The sequence below is a fragment of the Pleurodeles waltl genome, chromosome 5 (assembly GCF_031143425.1).
Source record: "Pleurodeles waltl isolate 20211129_DDA chromosome 5, aPleWal1.hap1.20221129, whole genome shotgun sequence".
Taxonomy (NCBI): domain Eukaryota; kingdom Metazoa; phylum Chordata; class Amphibia; order Caudata; family Salamandridae; genus Pleurodeles; species Pleurodeles waltl.
The window spans coordinates 1,423,876,335-1,423,891,353 of record NC_090444.1 but is presented as its reverse complement, the minus strand read 5'-3'; positions in this window follow the sequence as shown (position 1 = coordinate 1,423,891,353).

Here is a 15,019-nt window from a genome sequence, read left to right as displayed (position 1 = left end):
TTCATTCTCATGTAGTAACATGCAAATAAAAAGCTGTAATAAAGGTAAAACTCGTGGCCAGAACCAAAGCCCCTCTCTCTGTAAGGCTTTTGAATGCTCTTTTTCTGTTCCAGTACTCTGTCAAGACAGACGTAAAAACTACACACCAGTGTCCTTACAAATGACTCCATAAAATGTGGGATATTGCAGTCCATGGGAAGCTGAAATACAAACATGCAGAAAGACACTTTAAAAAAAAATATGGGATCAACTCTTGAATTATCTTGTCAGGTCGGAGATTGAGCTAACATACCTGCAAAGACCTAAAGCTTTGGATGTACTTTTAAGAAATATTGGGCCAGATGTATGAAAAAGTTTTGCACTCGCAAACGGTGCGAATCTGTAAATTAGGCCGTTTGCGAGTGCAAAACAGTGGTCTGCAATGCATGAAAGGCATTTGCAGACCACAAATAAATCGATAAAATTGCGATTTCTTGCATTGCGACCTGGAAATTGTGAGTCGCAATTTGCGATTCGCAAATTCCAGGTCGAAAGGCAATGCTGCAAAAAATTGCAAATTGCGATTTTTCGCAGAATGGCATTTTGCACATGCAAAATACCATGGACTGCAACCAGGTGGTAACCTGGTGCAAAATTTTAAAATGCATTTGAAATGTATTTTTCAATTGAACATGTAAAGCACACATGCCCTTTTGGCATGTGTGTACCTCACATGTCCCCCAAAATATTTTTGGGGTGCAGCAGAGGGGGCCATAGGCCCCCAGCACCCTGGGGATTTGCATTTACAAAATTGCGATTTCTGGTTCAGAAACCGCAATTTTGGAAATGCAAAAAATTCGCAGCTATGGGCCAACAGGCCCATAGCTACGAATGGGGCCGGTATCGCACTTTGCGATTTGGTAATAGCATTTGCGATTTTTAAGAAATCGCTATTACCGAATCGCAAATGTGATACATGGCCCTTTGCGAGTCGGTAATAGCGATTTCTTAAAAATCGCTATTACCGAATCGCAATGGGCCGTGATGATACATCTGGCCCATTGTGTTCCAAAAGTTGTGGTGTTATGGACCATAAGAGAGAAATAAACTTTGAAAAAAGAGGTGGCGACTAGAATATTGGTGACTGAGCTTTTGTTGTTTCATTCTCTTCAATTGTAGTTTTTCTGTTTGTGAGTTGTTCACTTTACATGAGTGATTAAAAGAGCTCTGGCGGACTGCTATATCTTAAAAGCAACAATGTAGAATGATACTGAACTGAAACTATATTGACTCCCTAAAAACATGTAACTGCTCCTTGAGCATAGAAAGGCATTTTAAGCGAGGAAATCATACTATATTCTTTGTTTATTTCTTTCAAGTTACTACCAAAAGACATTTCAAAGTACAACAAAGAGACAACAAACAAAGAGAAAGTAACTGTATCAAAAGCATCAGTGTCCCATTACTATGTATAAAGAAATTGGCATTTGTCAACTGAACTATTGTCTCTTCCTCAAGAATTGAACCCCCATATTTCTAATGTAATCTTATTCTCCAACCTAGGCCCGCTTAACGCGTTGTGGTTGAGAGAGCATAACTTGACTGTGGCATTATGTGTTCCAGAAGTGGAAAATAAAATGCACTCGACAACATATATAATGTGTATACAAATGTGTTCATGTAAACAAAGAAACTGAAAGTCATGAACTGAAATCTTTTTATAAGTAGAGACATAGAATGATCAAATACAAATCACATTTATACAATATTATTCCATTAATGAATATTAGGATTTTTTAATTAATCAATATTTTCATTGTTTACTTAATACTATTTAAGTTAAATGAACGTATATTCATGATTTGAATGTTCATTAAGGGTTATGATCACTTAGGCTGGAGATGAGGTCTAAGAATGTTCTTTTTATGTTTAATATTGAACGTGAAAGTTTGCCTTGCTGTGTATTTCCTTGCTTGCAGGTACAACAACAAGCCTTCTTTTAATGAAAGCTTATTCTTACTTATAGATATAGGGTTGGGGGGATGAGGAGACAGGTTGCCAAGGATAAGAGTGTTAATAAGGAGCTGTGAAGGATAACTCCCCTCTGGATTCCTGAAGACGAGAACAAATCCAAGGTCGTCCCGATGGCAGAACCATGGGATGAAAACCTAGTTATACGATACCATTCACAACTGTGCATGGACTATGTTAAGTTAATGGTGGTGACGTCAGCTATCTGAAGTTAAGGGGATACAAGTGTTTTAGCTAGTTAGAGAATCAGACCCTTTTTGCTCTTTGACTAGAGCTTACCTTTAATACATTTAGCTAAACTTAGAGAGGTACAGACCTCTGTTTCCTTATTGCTTGGGTGATGTGGCTTTATGCTACACACATCTCTCTTGCTGAAACTTCTACTGAGGTTTCTGCGGTGCTGACACTTAGCTTTATTCCCAGTATTACAATTTAAATCTGTTTAGGGTTCTCTGTAGATTATTATAGTAGTTGGGTAGATGTAGGTTCACTGGTTATACAGGAGAATCAGCTTAAACTCTGACCACCATGTGTTATTCCCTATTTTCTGAATTGTTGCTTCTGAAGTCTTAGTTTATTTGATGTTGGTTTGTTTACATTTTGTTTGATGCTTTAATTCACCTTTGGTAATCCTATACTTGTATAGTGTGTTTTTGAGGCTCATTTATATAAGTCTGGCTTTGAATTTGTAATAAATCTTTTTAACTTTCAGTTTGCCTCCAAGATTCAATGTGTGACCAAATGGGTTACCCAGTAAGTTTAGGTTGAATGGTTTAATGTGTTTCTCTTCACCGCTCTGAACTTAGAAAAATATTCATCTTGCCCTAGAAATCAGTAATAGTGCCAGGTGCTACATTAGATGGTAGCGACAAGGATGGTTCTGTTTCTGAAGTGAGGAGAGCTGGAACCATAGTCTAGATTAATTAGATGCCAGTATTCAATCCGTAGTGCCCATCCCCAGACCTTGGAGGATCCGCGGAGTTGCTGAAACTTGGAGAAGAGTCTTACTGGCGGCAGAGGTGTGATTATTTATAAGGTTGGGAATTGTGGCAGTTCATGTTCAGCTTGTGGTGATTGCGAGATTGGGTGGTGTCTTGCGGAGATGTTTTGTATGTGGCTTGAGTATGGTAATTTGTAAAGAAGTTGAAGAGGTTATCAGGTCTGACATGGCCTAAGATTCTGGGATGGTATTAAAAGGTGTAGAAGACACCATATGAAAATGTCTGCTGAGTGTTTGTGTTTGTTGTGAGACGTTGTCAATGGCACAGTTAAAATAAGGACATATCTTAGTGTGAATGTGAGGCGATTGGTATAGTGGATCTTAATGTGCAGAGTAAACCTATACTGATCTGGATGATACCCCACAGGTTGAGGTTTAATTTGAAGTGTTTGGAATATTTCTTGCGTGATTGAAAACTGTTGATATTTTAGTGGACCTGACAAAGTTTATTGTATTTTATTTGTTATAAGTGTGTGACACTGAGAAGAGTGTGCATGCATATTTCAAAGGAGCATGAACTGCTTCGAGGATTGAGATTGATGTCATACTGTTCCACGCTGGATTAGGTTGGTTGGTGTGGTGCTGTGCTGTTATTGGTTGAGAACATCATTAGGGGCTTGCGCGGAGATTGGTGGTTGTTTTAGAATAAGGAATTGTGTTTACAGTGTTGTTTTGAACTGAAACAGAGTCCTATGGTTATTGTTGACACTTAATTGGGAAATATGAAATGTTTCAAAGCCATGCAGAATTTGTTCAGAGGGATGTTCATATTCCAGGCAGAAAGGGAGAAGAGGCGCCTCCAGAAAATACCCAGGTCACTATATGGCTATTAATGTAGGGCTTTATACATGCGTTTGGCGTGGTCAATGGCAAAAGATCACAGAAAAAGACGGTCCATCAAGATTTCCACAATATGGCACAGTCAACCTGGGAATTATTGAAAATTTTAGGAAGGTGTTATATGAGATGAAACCGCCTTCTAGACCTGCACAATATGAAGCACTTAAATCTCAGGAACATGCTGCTCATGCTAGAGAGAGAATTGTCAGGGTTGACCACAGAAAGTTATATGTTCCTATGCAGAAACTAGATGGAATGCAGAGCAGAAGAGATGGAGAACCAACATGATAGAGAGAGAGAGAGAGAGAGAGAGAGAGTTAGGCTGTACCCAGCTTTCATAACTGGTCCAGCTGAGGGAGAGAAGGAATAGAAAACGATTAAGAAACAGAAAGAGAAGAAACAAAAAGAACCAGATGACTTGCGTGAAGTTAGTTACAGCAATTCTGGAGATAGTATTTTGGATGCCTTGTTGTCAGAACGTCCACCTCAATATAATGAAGTCAAAGATGAAGGTGGAAATGGTGGTGCTAAAGGGAATGGACAGACTGTGACTCCTAGTGCCATGGGAGCCACTCCAGTTAATGTACCTTAGAACCAAGAAATAAGGGTTTGAGAGAGTGTGCCCCAGTTGATCCTACAATTAGTACTGTTGATGCTCTCACTGTTCCAGTTACTATCAGCCTGCTAGCTCCAATGTAAAGATCTGAAGGTCCCGGAAAGAACACTTATATGTTGGCAGTACCCAATACTGTAGGTGGACAGAGTGAAGTTCCCACTAGTCCTGATACTAGAGAATTTGTTCTTCTGGTTTCGACACATGCTAGTACTCCATGTGTAGCGAGTGCAGTTATGACTTTGAATCTGTCTGGTTGTACATCTATAGGTACATACTGGAAAATCTCCACCCCTGGAAACCCTATATGGGAACCGTCTTTGAATTGTGGAAATGGCGCATAGGTAAAAGAGACCATGTCTAAGATTCCTGTGGTGACTCGAACTCTCAGTGCCAAGGAGATAGATGATTGGATAAAAGCTTTTAATGAGGGTACCCCTTCTAGAGAAAGTGTGAGTAGGAGTGAGTCGGTGAACAATCCAATCATCACTGAAGGAGAGGTTGGTGAATGTGATGAAACATAAGTTAGAATTGGAGTAAAGGATCAGTGAGAATCTTGGGTTATAATGATTAGAGACATCCTGAGGATGAACTTGCATTTATGTGCAGGGATATCGCCAAACAAGGAGGACAAGTTTATGACAAATTAGCAGAATTGGCCCACAAGTGGATTTGAGTAAGACAAATGCTTTATAGAGAAGTTACTGAGTGTGCTTCATTGAAGGGGCATTAGTGACATGAGAATCCCAGGAATGAAAATGCAAATCAGAGAATTAATTCATAATATAAGGAAATGGAATGAACTGGACAAGTGGGAAGCTAAATCAATGGAAAAGAAAGTGGGAAAGCAACCTCCAGGGGAACCACTTCTGGGAGCTGGAGAGGGGAGTGTCACAACTGTCCCATTAAGGGAAGTATCTGGTGGAGGTTATGTACATGGGCATGGAGCAGAAGTGATCTTGCATAATTTACCAATGGTTTTGAAATTGAGAGAGAAACCAGTAGAATGGTACAGACAATTTGAATGATTTGTGAAAATATCACAGGTGTTGTGGGTTGATTTCAGTACATTGTTTGACATTGTTGTTCTGTGTTATTTATGGACAGAATGTAAGGTGGCGGTTCAGTGGCCTGAGACAAAACTGATCAGAAATTCAATAATGAAAGATCCCTCGCCATTGGTGATGAAAAAGTATGCACACTCCCCAAGATATTGATTGGGCCAAGACTGACAGAACGACTCAAGAACCAAAGGAGTTGATTCATGCTTACTAGGAGAGATTGTTTCAGGCATTGAAACAGTATAGTAGAATGGAGACGGTAGAGGATAAGGACATGGGTCATTTTTTGTTGAGATTTGTTACAGGACTGAGAACTGAGATTAGTGTAATGATTCAGCAACATTTAATTTGTTGGCAGAATATGTCAGTTGATGAAATTTTGCCGGACGCCAAGTACTGCAACAACGAGATTGAGATGAAATAGAAAAAGCTTAAGGAGAAACTAATGGTTGCTCAGATAAAGACAGCTCAGAGAATAAGTCAGATACAACCGGCTGTGGGTAATGCTGCTACAATGCAGCATGTATATCAGTAAGCACCTAATCCAATACAGGGTAGAGGTTGAAGTGTCCCGATTGACCCCAGTACAAGAATAGATGTCGATAGTTTGACAAGCTCAACCCCTTGTTGTATGAGGCTGGCCTGGTTTTTATTGGGTATAAAAGCTACTTACACCTTATACCAGGTCCAGTTATCCCTTATTAGTGAAATGTAGTCAGTGTCTAGAAGCCAGGCTCTCTAGGGGTAGTGTGGATGAGCAGCCAAAACCTAACTAGGAGACATGCAAAGCTCATGCAATACCACTGTAGTCACACAGTACTCACACACATGAAAGAAAATACTCAGTGTTACAAAAATAAAGGTACTTTATTTTGGTGACACAAATGCCAAAAATACCCTAGAGACCATACTCCCTATTGGGCCTCAACAAAATTTCAGTCAGGGTGTGAGAATGAACGCAAATGTGACTCAAGATAGCAAATCTTTCCAACAGTTTTCCTTGTTTGAACCGTATGAGAGCCCTGGTTCTGATCAGTCTGCCTGATGGTGTCTGAGAGGGAAGGAAGACTGCATACTTGGCGCAGCCTTGGAAGTAGTTCAGAGCGGAGCATTCATGGATAGTGAGGTGAATGGCTATCATGTGTCATTTCCGGTTAACAATGGTGCTATCCATTCTACTCTGAGAACAGAGAAAGTCCTAAACGTACCCCTCTCAGGAAAAACAGCACAAGTTAGTGGTGTAGAGAACAGATGATAACTCAGGACACTACCCCAGTTACTGTGAAAATGGGTCCTTCAAGGATAGACACAAATTTAAAATATGTGATTCCAGCCTAGTGAATCTTTTGAGAAGGGGTTTGCTTTCCAAACTGAACTGTGTCACCTTTTGCACACCAGCAGATATTGAGATATTGAGATACAGACACATGATGAGGACGCCGTCTTTAAATTAATTAGAAATGGATCACATTACTTAGTTGACTCTGTTGACAGTTGATGATTTGCCTTCAGATTTGAAGGAGACAGTTAAAAATGAAGAATGGTATTTTTTGGGAAAGAACGTCAGACTGATTAAAGGTGTTGAACCTGTCCAAATTTCTGTCAAACCAAATGCTGAATTCCAGAGAACACCTCAATACAATTTGACTCCTGAAATGTTTGCTGGATAACTCATGTAAACAAGTCCAACAAGGTACATGGAGGAGATAATGGGTAGCCCATGTAACTCTCCTATTATGGCCTTTCAAAAAACCAAGAGGGAAATGTAGGATTGGGCAGGATCTCTAAAAAATATATAACACTGTTGTTCCTTGTTGCCCCGGTGTACTGAATCCAGCAGTGATATTGTTTATGATTCCATGTGATGCTGAGTGGTTCAATGTTGTTGATTTATGCCAAGCCTTCTTTTCGATACTGTTACACAAGGATAGCCGATTCCTCTTCACATTTCAGTTCAGAAATTCTAAAGAAGAATCTGGAATCTCTGGTTGTGCCCTGTAACTTAGTTCTGGTTCAATACATTGACAACCTGATGGTGATGTTGAACGCTCATGAAGCTTGCAGACAGGATGCCACTGAGTTGTTGAACTACTTGGCTGAGAATGAACATGATGTATTCCCAGGAAAGTTGGAATATTGCCAAAAAGAGGTCCAATATCTTGGACACCACATTGAGAAAGGTGCAATAAAAGTGTCACAAGAGAGAATTTCAGCCATATTGACAATAAGTCCACCAACCACACAGAGAGAAGTCAGGATGTTTTTGGGAACGCTGGGCTTCTGTCCTCAGTGGATACCCAAGTTTTCCCTGGTGGAAAAGCTTTGCAGAGGCTGATGGTTGTATGACAGAATGACGCATGCCGGAACAACGCATGCCTTAACAACGCAGTCGGAACCGCAACCTCCTTTATTCCACGCATGCCTTTGCAATACATTTTGTTGTAAAAGCATGCTTAGTAAAGGTACATGTGGAAACAGCATGCATGGCTCTGTCATACAACCCCCCCACTCGCCCTGAGCCCCAAAACTATCCCACTTCTAATAAATAAACTACCCAGACACTCCACCTACCCTGAGCCCTAAAACCTCCGCTCAACCATAATAACTAAACTACCCCAAACCCCCACCTACCCTAAGCCCTAAAAACGAAACCATCCCAACCCCTCCACCCGCCCTGAGCCCTAAAATAAAAACTATCCCACCCTGCCCCTGAAAAAGAAACCCACCATGAGCCACAAAAAAACACCCCTGACCCCCCACCCATGTCCCTAAAAACTAAACTATTCTGACCCGCACCCACCCTGAGCCCTAAAACATTCCCCCACTCCTAATAAATAAACTTCCTTGACCCCCACCCACCCTAAGCCCTAAAATAAACTATCCTGACCCCTCCACCCTGCCCCGAAAAAGTAAACTATCCCAACCTCCCACCCACTCTGAGCTGTAAAAAAAAAACTGCCCTTTCCCTCCCCACCCCTAAAAACTAAACTTCCCCGACAACCCCACCAGCCCTGAGACTAAAACCTTTCCCCGTACTAAGTAAACTACCACAACCCTCCACCCAACCTAAGCCCTTAATCTCTTCCACTGCTAAAAACTACCCCCAACCCTGCCCGAACCTCACTTACCTCACCACGTCCTCTCCCCATCCTTCCTCCTCTTCTCTCTTCCCTCCTCCTGGCCTTCCTTAAACCTTCCTCGCCCCTAACATAGAAACTACACTTCCCCCACCCTAAGCCCTAAACAAAACAAATTCCCAAACCCTCCCAACTCCCTAAAAAACATAACCAGCCTCCCACCGTAAGCCCTAAAAATAAATATGCCCCTCCAAAAAAATAGCCTGACCCCTCACCCCTAAAAACTACCCCCAACCCTGACCTAGTCCCACTTACCTCACAACGTCCTCTCCCAATCCACTCTGCCTTTTTCTGTGCCTTTGCCACTCATATGTGTAGTCTGGCACATGCATGGTTAAGGCACAGAAAAAGGCAGTCATTGTTCCAGCAAGCGTGGTTAAGCTTGCGTGGTAAACGTCCATGTTGTTCACAACGTGTTGTTTAGGAGTTTATTGATCTTACTAGACCATGCTGTGTTTCTGATCAATTGGGAGTGGCAATCTTTACCAATAACCAATTTGGCTTTAGTGTCATTCATGACTTTAGACAACTATGGTCCCAGAGGGGGTTTATGACGTTGAAAATGGCGAGCAATGAGAAACCTCTTTGATGCATTACAATTGCCTGAACAAGCTGCAGTAGTCAAGTGCCCTGCACACCTTTCTGGAGATGATCATGTGACATTAGGGAACAAGTATGCAGATGAAATTGCACAGTATTGTGCTCACAATCTTTGCATTTTAATGGGGAATACACAAACAAAGGAATGGATGAGACTAACTGCAACTTTTTGTTGACTACAGCTGATACCTTGGATGAGGTAAACAGGCTTCAAGAGGAAGTTTCTGAGGAGTAACAGCAGAGTTGGGTCAGAGCAGCATGTGTTAAGAGAAAGGATGATATTTGGGTTTCAATAGATGGAAAACCTTTGTTGCCAAATAGTCTGTTACCTTCTATGGCTAGACAGTTCCACGGTCCAGCTCATGTTGGCAGGAACGCTATGGTGAGGTTGTTCAGACAGACTTGGTCCAGTCCTAAGTTCAGATTGATGGCTGAAGCATTGTGTCACAGGTGTATTTTGTTTCAACAAAACAATGTTCGTAAGAGAACTGCAGTCACACTGAGTCATATAGGAGGAGCAGAAGGGCCTTTTAACAGGATGCAGGTGAACTTTATTGAGATGCCTGTGGTCAATGCTTCGAGGTATGTTTTGGTCATTGTGTGCATTTTTACCCATTGGGTTGAGGTGTATCTAACGAGAATGAACAATAGTCTCACTGTGACAAAATTGCTATTAAGGAAGCTCATTCCTTGATTTGGCTTTAGGATCAGATCGGGGACTCATTTCAATAATTAGGTCCTGAAATTGTTGTGTGCAGCATTCCAAATGGAACAGAGACTACAGTACAGCTATAGACCCTGAGGCTTCAGGTCTTGGCAAGCTGAAATCTAGACTGGCAACAGTGTGTGTTTCGACATCTTTGAAATGGCCTGATGCTTTGCCTCTTGTGTTGATGAGTCTTCAGAGTGTACTTGATCAAAATACTAGAATGTCTCCCCACGAGATCATTATGGGGAGAGCAATGAGATTGCCAACAATTTCTGTGAATGCAATTGTGAACATTGCAGATGATATGGTCCTCGAATATTGCAAAGGACTAGCTGATGTGGTGCACTCTGCGTCTCATCAGGTTGGAGCTGCTACTGCCCCCAGCATAAAGAGCAGTGCCATAACCTCAGTCCCAGTGACTGGGTCCTGGTGAAGAAACATATAAGGAAAATGTGTTTGGAACCTCATTGCTGCGGGCCTTCTTGGTCACCATGACGGCTGTGAAATGTGGAGTTATCCCCAACTGGATTCATGCTTCCCATACTTGCAGAGTTGAATGTGTCCTTGATACAACATCACCTGTTCCAAAAGAACTGGAGGTAAGAGAAAGGTGACAGAAGCAGATTGGTCAAGCTGTCGGGAACCAAACTCAGCTTGAAACAGCACTTGAATAGTCTGAGAGGGGTCTTGAACAAGCGACAAATGAAGCTGATATAGACCTAGCTGATTCTTGTTGTGCGGTGGTGAACGAGTTAAACTCAGAATAAGAACATGGCAAAGGACCTAGTGCTGGAAGAAAGAGAGTGGAAGTTAGAGACCGATGGCCCAAAAGATAAGATAGAGAGAAAGAGAGTCTTCCTAAAGAACGTATGCCACAGACAGTTGCTGAAGAGACAGAGAACTCTGACGTGGGCGAAAGTAAGGACAAGAGTAATGCAGTAAGAAAATCAAATAGAACGAAAGAGCCGGGTCAGAGGTACTCTTCACCTGAATGGACCTACTTTGTAGATAATGCAGAAAAAGAGTACTGGAAACAGTGGAGTCAACATAAAAACTCAGCTGAACCTCCGTGAACGGACCATTGTGGTTGAACTGCACCTTTAATTTTCATTGTCATCAATAAGTCTGATCTGTGGGCTCATTAGAAACATTTATATTGATTGGGATACGGAATTGAGAAGGATACCTAGGCCCGAGTAGGGAGAAGAGAAAGGGTTGTCATATACAAAGCTGCAGAAATAACAGGGAAATATTTTGTATCACTAAAGCCTTTAAATAATGCATATGCACAGGCACAATGTGCCCTGTTCCATGACCGAGATAGAAAAGAAGTATTTGAATTTAGTGGAAGATAGAAGAATGGAATTAAAATCCAGGTCCAAAATGGACAAAAATTTTACAGCACAACATAGATAGAAAAAGGAGGAAATTGAACATAAATAAATAAATAAATCATGGATTTGTAAAGCGCGGCAAATCACCCTTTAGGGTCTCAAGGCTTTGACCAGGCACTGGGAGATTAAGGCCCCGATTATGAGTCTGGCAGTCCTAGATCCTAATGGGCTGACAGCGGGGCTGGTTGTAATCAGCCAGTTCAGCACCACCCTGCTGATTACAACCTTGTTCTCAGACAGCCTTTGGATGGCAGAGAACAAGTGCAGGGGGCCAAATGGGGACCCCTGCACTGCCATGCACCCACAGACAGTGCGCATTTCAAAAGTGCTAAAGCCCCCTGCCACCTTTCCTACACCTTGGTTTCTACCAGTCAACCCAGTGGGAAAGCCGTAATGGGGCTGCCAAACTCATAATCAACCCCTAAGTGATTTGCCCAGAATCACAGAATGTGAGCCGATGCAGAGACTTCAATCAACTAATCAATCAATCAGTTTTTGTAAAGTGCCTCTACTCACCCGTGAGGGTCTCTAGGCGCTTGGAGGGGACCTCATCCGAAGAGCCACATCTTGAGGTTCTTCCTGAAGATGGTGAGTGACAGGCTTTGTCTGAGGTGCAGTGGGAGGTTGTTCCAGCTCTTTGCTGCAATGAAGGTGAAGGATCGTCCTCCGGTGGTGGTTTTGCAGATGCGAGGTATAGTGGCCAGGGACATCTGGGTGGAGCGGAGGGATCTGGAGGGAGGTTGTGGAAGGAGACGCAGTGGTTCAGGTAGGCTGGTCCCGCATTGTGTATGGCCTTGTATGTGTGGATGACTACCTTGAAAGAGATTTGTGTCTCGACTGGTAGCCAGTGGAGGGTCCTCAGGTTTCGGGAGATGTGTTCTCAGCGTGGGAGGTCCAAAATGAGTCTGGCGGTGGTGTTCTGGATGACTTGTAGTTTTTTTTATGTTTCTAGTTGAAGTGCCAGCGTAGAGGGTGTTGCCGTAGTCGAGCTTGCTTGTGACTAAGGCGTGGGTGACTGTCCTGCAACAGTCTGCTGGGATCCATGTGACGGATAGGGTGGAGTCGAGGATGATGTCTAGGTTGTGGACATGCTCAGTCAGTGCAGGGGGGGCGTGAGTCATCCCAAGCTGAGGTGGCGTTTCCGAAGATGATGAGCTCAGTCTTGTCAGAGTTGAGCTTGAGGCAGCTTTCTCTCATCCAGGTGGCGACGGCTTCCATTCCTGACTGGAAGTTCCTTTTTGGCAGTGTCCAGGTCTTCAGTGAGGGAAATGATTAGTTGTGTCTCATCGACATATGACACAATGTGCCTACCGTGGCTTCTGACGATGGCTGCAAGAGGGACCATGTATACGTTGAAAATTGTGGGGCTCAGTGAGGATCCCTGGGGGACTCTGCAGTTGACTCCTGTGGGTCTGGATATGTAGGGCAGGAGTCTGACCCTCTGCGTCCTCCCAGAGATGAAAGAGTGGATCCATTCCAGTGCGCTTCTGTGGATTCCTATGTCATGGAGTCTGGTGCACAGGGAGCTGTGGGAGACTGTGTTGAAAGTTGCTGAGAGGTCGAGGAGTATGAGCGCTGCAGTGTGGCCATGGTCTAGGAGTAATTATATGCCATCGGTGGCTGCCAGGAAGGTTGTCTCCATGCTGTGGTTGCTGTGGAAGCCAGACTGTAAGCTGTCCAGGGAGTTGTTGTCCTTGATGAAATTCCATAGTTGTACGTTGATTGCTTTCTCCAGGATTTTGGCAGGGTAGGGTAGCAGCAAGATGGGCTGGAAATTCTTTAGTTCTGATGGGGCAGCTGAAGGTTTCTTCAGGAGAGTGTGTATTTTGGTGTGTTTCCAGTCCTGGGGAAAGGTGCCAGTGTTGATGGAGTAGTAGATTGTGTTCCGGAGCTCAGGACGATGGATGTTCTGCCTCTGATGTACATGTGGTGCAGGCAGGGGTCAGTGAGGACTCCAGAGTGGGTGCTTGCATGATGCTAACTGTTTCCTTTGTGGAGAGCGTGGACCAGCTGTGGATGGTCTGGGTGGGTTCTGGGGGGGGAGGCTCAGTCACAGGTTCCGGTACCAGGATTTTTTGGGAGGATGCTGTCAGAGATGTCCTGGATCTTACGGTGGAAAAAGGTGGCGAGTTTGTCGCAGAAGTCCTGTGACGGGGGATGCTGGTGTCTTCAGAGGGGGGTCTGTGAACTTATTGATGACTGAGAAGAGTTGCTTAGAGATGTATGCAGAGGAGTTGAAGCGCTCCCAGAGTGCGGCCTTCCTAGTGTTCTTGGTTTTTCGTTGGTGGGCGGAAATAGTGGCTATGAATGAGGCTAAGACTTCGCTGGTTTGGCTGTTCCTCCACTTTTTCTCTAAAAGTCTGTGGGTACGCTTTGATTAGTAGAGTTTGATGGTGAACCAACTGGCTTTCTTAGGTACGCCTTAGGCTGCTGTCAGCCTGAGGGGGGCTAGAGTGTCAGCACATTCGGTTATCCATGCGTTGAGATTGCGCGCTGCTGTGTTGACGTCATCGGAGGGAGGAGGAAGGAATTTAGCAAGCGTTTAGGTTAGTTGCTTGTTGGTGATTTCGTTCCATTTCCTGTGAGGGGAGCTGGGGGTGCGGGTGTGGCTGCTAGGTGCAGTGGTTGTGAAATGTATGCAGCGGTGATCGGTCCAGTCTGGGGTGGAGATAGTCTCAATGGTGATCCGGTTGCTGGAGGTGGAGATGGGGTCCAGTGTGTGTCCTGAGATGTCCTGAGATGTGTGTGGATGTGGAGACTAGCTATCTGAGGCCAAAGGTTGTAAGGTTGTCGAGTAGAGCGGTGGTGTTTGGATCAGCACCGTCCTCGAGGTAGAAATTCAGGTCCCAAAGAGGAGGTAGTCGTCTGTCGCCAGGGCCTGGGGGGTAGCAATGTCTACAACGTCATCTATGAAATATGGGCAGGGCCAGGTGGCCTGTACACTAGGGTTCTGCAGATGGAGTAGTTGTGGTTGGAGTGGACCAGGAAGTGAAGGTGTTCATTGTTCTTGTGGGGCGGCCTTGACACATAGTGAGGACTTGTGTACGATGGTGAATCCTCAGCCCGGCCGGGAGGGCCGGTCCCTCCTTAGGATGCTTTATCCATTGAGAATGGCGATGTCCAGTCCCGAGGTGGGGTTGGTCCAGCTCTTTGTAAGGAAGGCGATGTCCGGTTTGAAGGTGTCGATCAAATCGCCGAGTTCGGTGGGGTACTTGTGGAGGGAGCAGATGTTCAGGAGCAAGCTGTTGATGGGGTTGTGCAGGTTGATGATATCTCTGTGTGCGGAGAGTACCATGAGCTTGTTGAGCCTGGTGCTGAAGTTACAGTTGCTGAAGGTGAAATGTCCATGGCTGTCCTTCGGGGAGATAGTGCAGCAGTTGCTGAGATGTCCGGTGTTGAGGCAGAGGAGGGTCTTAGCGTCGTAACAGATGCAGGTCAGGGGGTGGTTTAACAGAGATCCAGGGTTCCTGCTGCTGGGCGTGGTCCGGGCACTGGCAGCCTTGCCTTTGGTGTACCACCATTAACAAGGGGAAGGGGTTGGGGGAGAGGTCAGCTGGGAAGTGGGACGGGAGGAAATGGAGCTTTGCAGGGGATGGAGGGGGGCAGTGGAAAATGAGTGAAAAAGAAGAGGACAAATGAGTGAAAAAAGGCAGCA